The sequence below is a fragment of the Vitis riparia genome, chromosome 1, assembly GCF_004353265.1.
Source record: "Vitis riparia cultivar Riparia Gloire de Montpellier isolate 1030 chromosome 1, EGFV_Vit.rip_1.0, whole genome shotgun sequence".
In the NCBI taxonomy this organism is placed as follows: domain Eukaryota; kingdom Viridiplantae; phylum Streptophyta; class Magnoliopsida; order Vitales; family Vitaceae; genus Vitis; species Vitis riparia.
This window is the reverse complement of record NC_048431.1, coordinates 16081043-16094616: the sequence shown is the minus strand read 5'-3', so window position 1 is coordinate 16094616 and position 13574 is coordinate 16081043.

The following is a 13574-nucleotide window of genomic DNA, read 5'->3' as shown; positions in this document are numbered from 1 at the left end:
TATCCTATCCTAGGCTTTTATAAATCTAAGAACAATAGAAAATTTTGTTTCAAAAACCAAAAACATACCAAAGATGTAGACAAAAGTGTCATACCTATGATTTGGATGTTCTTGGATTAATTCTTGTCAATGTAGAAAACTTCGATATCGTAGATGATCTTGTAATCATAGGGATATTCCACTAGAATGACTCCTCCTTGAGTCTAGGCACAAAGATGGTGGAGATCTCACGGTTTGAGGCTAAGGTTTTATCTTTGAAATGTATGAAGAGAATGACAAGACTAAACATTAAAATCCTAACTTTTAAGAGGGGTATTTATAAGCTTCTTATTAGACTTAAGTGACTTGATCCCACCATGGGTTTGAGTCACTTAATCTAGTACAAAAAGGTTGCAAATTGATTAATTAACCATATAGGACTCCAAGTAATCAATTAACCCAGTTTAGAGATACCACTCACTTACCCTTGTGCAACCTTGCGTGATTACCAAAATGACCTTATACACATAATTGAACTAAAAACCCTCTCAACCCTCATAAACTATGCTATCAAGGAATATGAGCTCACACGAGAATTACTAGGACTAACAAGACAATATTGGTTCCTTTAGAATCCAATTTTGAAGTTGACTCAAGATCCCACTATTAAGAGTTAACTGCACTCTAATACCCTATGTATATTACAATGATACACCAAGTGCTCGGTTGTGTGACCTGCTATCCCCTGTATATAATCTCTCCATGAATCGGTCGCTCATAGTTTAATAAGGTGAAAACTATCAACCTTTCAAGAATAACTTTACAAGGTTTGAGTTATAAATCCTCAAATTATGTGATCAAATGACATACTTAAGCTCACTAAGAGCATATGTCAAATTCCACTAAATGAATTACTACAAACTTACATATTTCATGATCACACATCCTTATAATCACCTAAGAGGACATACAATCTCAAAGACCATAAAATATCATGGCATCTTTATTGAAAATACTTGTTGCTACTGACTTCCATTAATGGTGACCCAATCCATGGGGCAATATATGATTAGCTTATGATCTCACTAGTAGGTTAAAGTCACTGCTAACTTCTGCATAAACTCAATATTCTCTTAGGGTTAAGAGATAATATAATATAACAGCTTGATGAAGTCATGACTACTTGATAGTATTTTGTCATGACTCACCATAGGTCTTGTCTAATGTGTAATCATACTCACTAGTGCACTCACCACAGGAACCCCCTCTCGGTGGTCAAAACCATTCATCTCTCTAATTAAAAGGTGATGCATTACAACCTCAAATAAATTGCTTAAGTCTATGAACTAGTTGTGAACAAATCATTTACTTGTATGGAACCCATGACTTGAATCTTTCATGTAACTGTTAATACACCCAAGTCATGTATAATGCAAGAGATGCTAGGCTAGAATGCTCATAAAGTATAATGCATGGAATAAGGATAAATAAAAGTGAATCTAGAATATCATTAAATGAATAAGGAATTCCAAAATTGTTACATTACGTCATGCCTTTAAGGGTTCTATCCTAACACAAACATCTCTTACAAGCTTAAGAGATAATGGAGTCAAACAATAAAAATAATCTATCAATGATTCTACGTAATTAAACAAATCATTCATCTTAATAAAAACTTGTTTATTATATAAAAAAAATTAATAATTCAGTTTACATAAACTAGAAACCAAAATCAAATTCTTCCTAGCCTTATGAACAAAGATAATATTTTAACTTTAGAAGACAACTATCATCTAAGATAAGGGTAACATCTCTTATTGCCTACGTAGCAATCCTTGCCTCACAAGCTAATGTCTAGTACATATCCCCATCATTCAACCTTTTCCTTAGTTGAAACCCTTGTAATGAATTCCAAACATGATTAGTAGCTTCGAAATTTATCCACTAAGAATTAGTGGAATCCAACACTAAACATGATTCAACTAGAAGAGAATGATGCATACTTGATGATCTCTTAAGAAATTTAGGGCCTTCCTTCTTCCAGTGGATTTTCTAACCATAAAGGAAACACTTTCATTAACAATTGTTTTTAATTCAAAGTAATCTAAATTCCTTAGAGAAATTTGGGTTCTCATCCTTGACATATAAGATTTGGAATTAAGGATTGATGGTGGAATTCAAATGAGACAAAATATCTAAGCAAATGTATGTTATCATCTTTTTACACGTATTTTTACTTTATTTTAATCTTTTCATTTTCGGCATTGCTAGGGACTAGCAATGGTTTGGTAAAGGGATGACAAAAACTTGACTGCACCAAAATATGTGTGAATACTTTAATGGTTCCTTAAGCATAGGAGTGTGATTGTAGCTTTAAAAATACCCGATGAGTCAAGTATTGAATCTCAAAAAAGGGATCTTGGAGTGCAGGTGAGGTGGAAAGATTAAGAAAATGAATGAAATTGATGGAGAAAAATAACACTTGCTTGAAATCTTGCTTTAGGCAAATAAGTGGTTGGGAAGTTATTAAGAAAAAAATAAGAATTAATTAAAAACTTTAATTAACTTGTAACTAACAATTGAGGAAAGGGCAATCCCTAAGGTTCCTTCCTTACCTTGGAATGATCCTTGTTAATGCTTTCTCAACCAAGATTCCTAAAGGGTCATTTGGTTGGAATATTTTCAATGAAAGCATTTAATTAAAATTCATAAATATTAACCTATCAATTGGATCCCCTATTCTTAGCTCATTTTTCCTAAAGTATTTGTGATTTAAAAATTATTGTCCTAGATTTATGTAGGATTGTTCCAAGTTAAAATAACTTTCCCATTAAGTGCTTGGAGTACCCTATGGGGACCTTAGGTTTTAATCCCTAATTAGGAATAAAATTATGGCGGTTTCTTGAGCCCAATATCACAATTATTTTCCCAATTGTTGTATTTAGGGCTTAATTAAGGTCCCAAGTTAAAATGGCTCTACCATTAAATGCTTGGGACACTCTATTAAGACCTATACTCTTCAATTGTCAAATGTTGAAATGAGGTGATTTATATTGAATGAATGAGATTCTCTTGATAAATTACTTTAAATTAAAAATAATTGTTAATGAAAGGATACAATAGGGAAACCCTAGGGTATCCTTTCCCTAACCTAAATAACTAGTCAATAGACATTGAATTGAAATTAACTTGAAAGAACAAAATGAAAATCAAGAAATTGAAAATTAAACCTTAAATCAAATTTAAAATTGCAATGATCAAGAATATGAAAAAGATTCAAGTACTTCTTAAAGAAAACCAAATCAAGACAAATGTAGTAAACGAAAATAACTAACAAGAAAATGAAGAAAACCTAAAATGAATATGTATTTAAGATCTCCTCTTCCCAAGTTCATCTAAGAATGATTAAGAACATGCAATAACTCCCCCTTGGGGGAGAAGATTCTAACCCCCCTCAATGGATGTCCATTGCCTTGTCATTTTCCAAATCAACCCTAAGTTCTTTCACATGAGAGCCTTTCCCATACAAGTCAAGGGCACAAGAGTGGGCTGGAATTGGTTCCCCACTTTGGCCTAGTCATTCCCCATTTTTTAAGAACATTAAAAGGCATCTCATGTGTTACAATCATGTAACTTTAAAGGTCAAAAGGACAAATACAAGTGGTGAGGCTCTTTGTAGTGCTTTCATGTGCTGGAATATTATTCGTGCTTCTTAAATTTATTCTTCAGGGAAATGATATTCAAAAATTTTGAAATTTGGTCAAATTTAAGCTTCGAAAGTTAGGAATCTAACAAAATTTGTTTTAGCTCGATTAGATATGTCTATCTCCTTCAATCACCTCAAAACATTTTAAATAATTGGACATGATCAGCACCCAAGAATTCCTTGCAATTTTCATTTTTCAACTAAATTCACCATTTATTTTCGCATTTGAGATGTCTCATGAGGATTTCAAGTCATCATTATTCATTAAATATGCTAATAAATATCAAATACTCAAAAAAAAAATGAGAAAATCGAGCATACACAAGATGAAATACAATTGCTTAATTAAAGGATTTTTTAATGGTGAAAATCAAACTAAAGATGTGAACATTGTCCCCATTTTGTACAAAATATGACATTAATCAGTTTATAAGAGATGTTTGGTGATAGGGGCAAGTTAGTTAGACAATTTTCCTTTTAAGCCTATTATGAACACTAGGATAATAGAAATAATTTCCATTAGAGATCATATGATTCATGTGACTAAACTCTTTAACGAGATGGAGATCCTTAGAGTTGAAATCGATGGTGAGACCAAAGTCAATATGATCTTAGACACCTTATCAAATTCCTTCAAATAGTTTAAGTTCAACTATACTATAAATAAGTTGTTGATGAGCTTGCCAACAGTGATAAGGAAACTCCAAAGGACTGAGGGAATTCTTAAGAATAAAAAAGGCATTCATATGACAATAAAAAGTTCTTCAAGTTCTTTTACTAGGAAGAATAAAAACAATTTTAAGAATACCAAATAAGGAAAGTCTAAGGCTTGGAAATGAAAGAGTGAAGAAAAACAAGTGTTTTCTTTATGGCAAGAAGGGTCACTAAAAGAAGGAATAACTTGACTACTTGGAAAAAAAAAAGTATATTTCATTCACTTTTAGTTGAGTCATGTTTAGTGGTGGATTCCACTAATTCACGGTGGACAGATTTCAGGGCCATTGACCATATCTATAATTCTTTATAGGGGTTTCAACTAAGGATAAGATTGAAAAGGGGGTCATTTACCTAGCTCTTACTTCTTATGCAAGCATAGTTGTATAAGTTATAGAAGATTGACCTCTCCTAAAAGTGTGAGAATAAATTGGTGGTTCCCCAAGTGTAAGGATGTAGCCATAGCCTTAAAAACATGATGTGTTAGGTGTACAACCTTAGAGAGGTGATTTTGAACTGTAGGTCAGATGGAAGGATCCAGAGAATGAAAGGTAGATTGTTGTTGAAAATTCTTTCTTTTAATTTGTTTTTAACAAGGGGATTGTTAAAAGTTTGTTTTATGAAAAAACAATAAGAAGTTAAATTATCTTAAGTGAATGTAACAAACAATTAAGGATAGGGGAATACTTTAGGTTACTTTCTCACCATGGAATGATCCTTGTTTCTATTAACAAAGTTAAGACACCTAAAAGTTTTCTTAGTTGGAATATTTTTAACAAAAACATATTTACATTGAATTGAAAATTTCAACCTATTAATTGGATTCCCATGTAAAATATTCAAATTTCCTAATACCTCATCTATTGCCAAATTGCAACATTGTAGGGTTCAATAATAATCGTTTGAAGTCAAAATGGTTTCACCCTTAAGTACTTGAGATACCTTAAAAGGGGCCCTTAAACTTCAATTTCCAAATATCAAGATATAATGCTTTCATAAAGGTAGAAGAGCTCCGATTCATAAACTAAATTAAATCTATAAATGCCTCATGATTAAAAAAAATCATTCCAATGGTGGAATTGAATGCTCTCAGGATGATTAAAGCCATAATTTTTCTAACATATATCTTGAGCTAAATTTCAGGTTTAAAGGATGAAAATAATGCAAGTTGAAAGAGTAATTTTCAACCATGGTATAGAATGAACTAAATATTCTTAAAAGAAGATCCAAGAGTGTGAAGCATGATGAGAACCTTAAAAAGTAAAAATAAAGAAATTCATAACATGAAAGATGAGAAATGAAGGTTATGGAAAGAGTTAAAGATCAACCAAACATGATAATGAGGGTTGGAGGTCATAGCTTGAAGTTCAAACATGTGAATTGGAACTCAAAATCCAGTAGCAACATGTATCTTGAATTTGAAGTGAAATATGAAGCATTTATCGAGATTAATTTTAGACAACCTATATATCATTTTGAAGCACAGGAAGTTAGGAGTCTAACATTTCAAATAGTGCATGAATTAGAGTTAAAATGAAGAAGTTATGCACATTGGAAGCAAACTGGTCAAAGAGAAATGTTGAGTTCGAAATTGCTAACTTGAATTTGGAATGGTTTTTGGCCATTTAAAACTTAAAGGAATGTAAGAAAACTTTTGGAAAAGACTAAGTTTAAACCCCCTTAAGTATTTCAAACAATAGGCATGCATTTTAAACCCGAAAACATAGTGAACAAACATGGCAATGGGTGAGTTCAAAATTCATAGTGAATTTTGAACTCACATTTTGATTTTTGAATTGAGCATTTTTCTCCCACTTATGAGTTCAAAGTTGATTTGAAACTCACCTAAATTTCGAACTCACCCATTGGCGGTTGAGTTTTAAGGTCCAAAACACATTGAAACAAGTTCTAGATGCCTTAATCCAAATCAAAATGCATCGTACTCATTTAAAACTCATAATATTTGGAATTTTTTAGGTTGTTTATGACTTTTAATTTCTTTGTAATAAGTGGCCAATGAGAGTGTGCCACATGTTAGGTTATTGAATTTTTCTATGTAAACTCTCCTAGTTCTAGGGTTTATGGGTTCTCTTTTTAGAGTTTAACATTTGTGGTGGAAAAAGATAACAACTTTGGTTTGTTTCTTTTCTACTTTTATTATATTGTTTTTAGTTTATTTTTATTCAAGATATGAATTTTTACTTTATTATAGATTCTGAATGTGACATCATCCCTATGAGAGGCAAAAAAGCTAATTTGAGGCTTAAAACATGAAAACCTAAAGGTTAGAAACTTAGAGAAACAATGGATAAGTAATTACAATAATGAGATTAATGAATGGTTAGGTTAAAATTTATCAATTTTTTTATCATATCCTTGTGAATTATGTTAAGGAATAATACGGTAGGTTATTACCCGATACTAGTAATTCAGGATAACTCCTAATCATCAATTATCTTGGTTTTCCCTATAATTATCTACCCTAAAACTATAAGGAGTTAAAAGGGTTAAAAATTCAAACATTGAACTAGTAATTAATTGAATTTGTTTGATGGTTTTAGGAATCGGTTTAAAAAAGGAAAAATTAGGTTTTGGATGCAGTTATTAGTTATAAAATTTAGATTGATCGAAAGCAACCAAAGTTCCTAAAGGCTTAAGATCACCCTACTTAAGAAACCCTTGTTCTCTCTGGTTTCTATACTTGAAGTTAGATTGTGGAAAGCCTCAAACTTGAATCACTTAAATTAAAAATCAATATTTGTATTGTTATTAATTTAGTTTTCTTTATTTAATTTCACTTCATAAAAACCAATTCACATATTGTTTTTCACATTAGGATTTAAATGAAAGCAACTCATTTAACTAAGTCAATCCTTGAGGATGATACCCGGAATACTACTAAAGTCATACTAACTCTTTCTCTAGTTTTTTTTTTTTTTTTTGCTAGAGCTACTATATATTTAGGCTTAAATATTTTGGTACAATTGATAAAATCAGTAAAGGGCTCCCTTTCCTCAACCTAATAGACTACTTATAAGACATTGAAATAACACTAAAATGAAGGAATAAAATGGAGATTATTAGGCAACTAAGCATTGGAAACTTAATACTCAAATTTGAAAATGCATTAATGATTTAATAATAATGAAAACAAATTCAAGATAAAGAAATTAGTCTAAAGAAAAAAAAAAGTGTAAAAGAACCTAAGATCAAGATGCATCTAAGATCTTCTCTTCTAAAGGTTGCATCAAAGAACACCCCAAATCCAAGAACATAGCAAAAGTTGAAGGAAGAAATAAACCCTAGGATGGTTTCTAATCTTCCCTTTTATAGCCTTCCAAACTAGCCCTTAGTGTTTTGCCATGTGGAAGCATCCAAATAGAAAGTGGAAGATCGAATGGTGGCTTGAAAAATGGTAAGAAAAGGTAAGCCCAACCTGTGTTTACATTTCCAACACAAAAATGGCACCACCATAGACATAAGTGGTGCCATCATAGAGTGTGGCAACAATTTTAATTGAAAATAACATGTTGTAGGTAAACAATGGCACTAGGTATAGGGTTGGTGACATTATGGTGCCATTTTTTGTTGCAAGCTTCATTTTTCTTTCCAAATTTATTTTCGTGTGCAAATGACCTCCAAAAATTATAAATATTAATTAGATTTAACCCCAAGAAGTTAGGAATCCAAAAAATTTATTTTCATCTCATTAATTTGGACAGCCCTAGCCTCTTCAACCACTTCAAAACATTTTATTGGTCGAAGTGAGACATCACTTGAGAGTTCCATGTGATCTTTGTTATTCGATTTAATTTACACCTCATTCTCATGTCTAAGATGTCTTAAGAGAATCTCAAGGTCATCATTATTTATAAAGAATAATTATAAACATAAGAAACTAAAATAAAATGTGAGAAAATTACACATACACAGGGTGACATACAATTGTATGGTTGAAGAGTGCTTTTATTGATAAAATCAAGCCTAAGATGAAATAGTTGCCCCCATTTATATACAAAATATGACATTAATTAGATATATTATTATATTTTAGAAAATATTTTTGTGAAACCAAGGTTTGGTTAATCTCGGTTTTGATGATAACAAAACAAGATTTAGAACTAATGATTATATTTCAAGTGTGATTAGGCAAAACGATTTCCAAAATGACAATCACAAAGACAAATCAAGCCAAAGAAAAATCATAAAGAAGAAGACCACCTCAAAGAGAAGTGTTTTTCAAGACCCAAGCTTCAAAACATCTCTTTGTAAAGTTGTTGGTGCACTAGGATTTTCATGCATTACATTCTTTACTTATGCACCAAAATCATCCAAGAGTTATTTTGTTTTAAATATTTTAAAATTGGATGATTTCATGTTTTCAACTAAAACCTTATGTCAAATGTTTTTCAAACTTGTTTAAAAGGTTTTAAGTTGAAAAGGTTGGTTGTTGAGCCAAAAACGGCTCAATCGGTTGAACCGGATGAGGAACCGTTTGACTGTCGACTCAACCGGTTTAGGTCTGGGTCTACCCCTTAGCTCAATCGGTCGAGGGTGCAAAAAAACTCTCTTTCTTTTAGAACTATTGTTCAACCGGTCAAGATTGAACCTCAATCGATCAAGGTCCAGTCAAGGTCCGATCGAGGTCCGGTTGAGGTCCAATGGTCACTTGCCAAGTATTAAATGCTAAGGGTTAGTCAACCGGTCGACCCCCAGCTCAACCGGTTGAACCCCTAACGGCTAATTTGGTTTTTCTCTTCTATAAAAAGGCTCAAAATCTTCATTGTTTATGAATTTAACCTTCTCAAACCTTTCTTGAATATATTTGAGCCTTGGAATAGTGTTTTTGAGTGCACTATTGTTCTAAAACTTGCATATTTTTAGTGCACCATTCAATCCTAGTTTTTTTGTATCATTTAAGTTTAAAGTTTTTGTACTAGGATTTTGTGAGATCAATTATTTGTATATATTTGAGAGGAAGATTCTCAAGTGTGGGGTATCACTTGAGAGATTGTTCAAGAGTGGAATATCTCTTGAGGATTGTAAAGGGTGCTTGGAGTCAAAAGTCCAAGAGGGTGGATTAGAACCATAATCCAATTGTATTGCTTGAAGGCTTGGTTTGGAAGCCTTGAATTAGTGGAACCTCAAGCTTGGGATTGAAGTTAGAGGAGAGTGGATGTAGGCCGGGTTGTGCCGAACCACTATAAAATATTGTGTTTGCATTATCTCTTTCCTACTCTTTTACTTTATATGCAATTGTCTTTATATTGTTTTATTATATACTTGCATATATTTGTCTCTTACATTCACATGGTTTAAATTTGCAAAAAAAGACCATCACCTTATTCACCCCCTCTCCTCTAGGGTGATTATCATAGGTTGGATTATCTTAATTTTTCTAACAATTTTTCATCCAAAATTCAAGGATTGTTTTTATGTACCTTAGTCTAGAAATAACTTTGCTTAAACTTCTAGTTTAAATAAATACTATTATTTAGTTTATTTCAATAAAAGAGTTTTTATTAGAAATGATAATTCATTTATTTTGCTCAAGTCCATTGGTTGATAATTTATGTCGTCTTACTCCTATTTCTTTATTGTCATCATGTGTTGAAAATAATCATATCTCATTGAAGAGGAAATTTCCTAGCAATAATCAAACATACTTATGGCATCTACTATTAAGAATGCTTGATTAGCTAAATTTTGAAAGTCACAAGTGTTTGTTTATTTGCTAAAGTAATTTTTCATAGAAAATATCTTTTATACCCTCTTTTGGTCATTTTTTTTTTTAATTTTCTTTTCAAATATGGTTGTAAAATCTATTTGCAAATCCTCTTTGGTAAATCCTGTTAACCCAAGGGTTCTCCTAATTGGGTTTTGATGATAACAAACCATGGTTAAGTGACTAATTGGTTTAATGGTTAAGAATCTCAGGCATAAACTCGAAAATTCATCAAAGGACCAAATGAATTCAAGATCGAGACACTTGGAAGACTTGTGATCATAGGAAACTAATGTAAGATGAATGCATGAGTGTACTTAGGATTTTCACAAGTTTCATGTAACTTAGAAAACTCGGTTTATTCTTTAAAACTTCGATTTCATTAAAACCCGAGTTTTTAACCAATGTACCTTAGGTGAAATGTTTTATAATTGACTTAATAATTCACCTAAATACCTTTCCTAAGTGATAGAAAAGAAAGGAATCGAAAAAAGATAGGTTTTCGGGGCCAAAAGGCTCAATCGGTCGAGGATGTGGCCAATTGGCTCAACCAATTGAGGAACTGGTCAACCGGTTGTCCTCGTCCGATCGAGGATGCACCAACATTTTCTCTCTCTCTCCCTATAGTTGTCTCTTCCCAATCGAGGTCCGATCGAGGCAACGATAACCTATCATGCATTAAATGCTTAAACAACTAGTGAATCGGTCAACCCCTAGCTCGATTGGTCGAGGTTACCTTTTGCTATTTTTTACTCCCGAGCTTAGAAACCTATAAATTGAGAGCTCTACTTCATTTATTGACAATAGAACACTTGCAATAAATTGTCTACCTACCTGTTCTTGACTACAAAGCTCTAGATCTGCTTATGTCCTATCCACTGCTCGCTCTTGCTGTTGAACTCCCCGACGAAACACCAAACACACACTTCTTCTTAGTGCATTAAATCATCACTTGCATATCCTTTAGTGCACTTTTGTGTGTCATCCTAGCTTTGTCTTGTATTTGAACTATCCTTAAGCTAGGTTGAGGGATTATTTCTTGTAAAATCTGAGTGTTAAAGCCTTAAAGAGGTTTGAATCTTGAAGAGATTGTGTAAGATCCCATTGTAGTCGAAATTCAAGTGTAAGAAGATTGGAAGTTTGGTTGAGGCTTCAAGTTAGTGAAACCCTCACTCGGTTAGGAGATTGAGGAGAGTGGATGTAGGCAAGGAAGTGTTGAACCACTATAAAACCCAAGTTTGAATTCTCTAACTCTATCTCTTTATTTTGTTTATATTGTGCTTGAATTTGTTGTGATTGAAAAGATTTTAAAAACCCAATTCACACCCCCCCCCCCTCTTTCCTTTTGGGTGTTTTTCTTAATTAAGCATAGCCTTTATTTTCTCAAATCCCTTTTGATTTTCGATAGGATCCTTATTTTGATTTTTATCTCACTTCTATGCTTGTCAAATAATTCAATCTTTGCATAATTTGTTGTTATGCCTTGTTCTAAGTAATAAGATGTTTAGTTAAACTTAAGATCATTGGTGCATGTTTAGACACTTTGGGCTTTTGGATCAAATACATTTTAGAAACGTTGAGAATGTTGTAGATTTTTTTTTTTTTAATTTTTTTTATCTCATCTCCAACTATTTTATTTAGTTTATTTTGTGAGTACCTGCTTCCTACCCAACTTTTGTATATCTTATACAAACTTGTTAATCTAATCTCCTTTTGCATGTTTTTGACCTTCTTTGATCATTGATTTGTATTGTAGATGTCTTGTACATGTTAGCCAAACCTTCTCTTATAACATGATCCTCCTTTTATTGTTTTATTTAAATTTATTTTATGACATGACTAGTGTATTTTAGTCTACTTTGATTCTCGATTTTGCTTATATATATCTTGCATATATTGTTTGGCTCATGATTTAATATTAAATCTCCTATCTTGCTTCTAAACTAACCTTCTTTTTCCTTATGTAAACATGTTACCCTATTTTATGCATTATTGAGGTACATTTCCTTCCTTATTTATTTAATCCCTTTGAAGTGCTCTTTATCTCTTGCTCTTTAACAGCATTGCCTAGCTATATTCTTGTTGTTGTCTCTTGGTATCCACTGGTCTATTAGTGTATTGCCTTAGTTCTCTCCACTTCTTTAGTAGAAGCCTTTTTAGGGTTTAGAGGGTTGTTATCTTATAATAACTTCCTAATAAGTAACTTGACCCCTAGATTTGGAATCGATTTTCGTAGACATGCATTTCCTTTCAATAAAAGTCACTTTGGGTTTTCCTTCTTATTTTGTTTTTTTTTTTTTTTTTTTTTAAAAGAAAAAAAAACAAAAATAAGTGACACCTCTAACTTTTTCAAAAATCAGTTTTTCACCATAAAAAACGAGTCTCACCATTGACTAGAACACACGTGAAAAATGCAAGTTCACATTAGCCCTATTAGGTTCCAATTAATTAATTAGCTCGATCTAAAAAGATAATTCATAAAATCTAGTGTAACCATGCACTTTTACCAAAACACCCTTAGGGACACTTATGAACCTAAAAACCAAATCCCTCAAAACAAATGTGTTACTATGAACTAAGAGCTCGAATAGGGACCATTGGGACCCATAGGAAAATACTGGCTCCCTTAAAATGCAGTTCTAGAGTTGATTCAACATTTTACTAATGAGAATGAACTACACTCTAGTATCCTTTATAATTACACGGAAGCGAATCTCGAGTTTGTGTCTTACTATCTACTGCATGTAGACCCCCATGAACTGGTGTTTATAATTTAACAAAGTAATGTTATCACCTATCAATATTATCTCTCTAATACTTGAGTTATAGATCTACCTATTATGTGATCAATTGACATACTTTAGTTCAAATGAGTATATGCTAAATTTCCACTAAAGGAAATGTTATGACCATAGCGTCATAAATCACATGTCCTTTGGATTACCTAAAGAGACACATTGTCTCAATCCTATGAGATACAATGGTATCTTTATTAATAATATTTATTGTCATTAGCCTCCAATTATAGTGATCCAATCCATAGAGATATATAACCATATTAAGGTTTTATCCTTAAGTCAAAGCCTCTTATTGATTTTAGAATAAACTCAATATTCTCTCAAGGTTAAGAATTCATATAGTATAGTGGCTTGGTGAATTATGATTTAATAACTTAATTTAAATTCTTAAGTAAATTAATTATGTTTGGTAAAACAATTTAATATTACAACTTAAAATTAAAAATAATTTTAAGTATTAAGTCAAAATATTTAACTTATTCTTAATCTCATTTTTTTTTTTTGTTTTATTTACCCGCATCTAATGAGAGTATATTTAACCACCATGACTCCATCGCATGACTCATTTTTGATGGTAAATATATTTTAAGGTTATCTTATATATTTACAATACTTTAAACATGGATGTTTAATAAACAAATTTATTACTTAA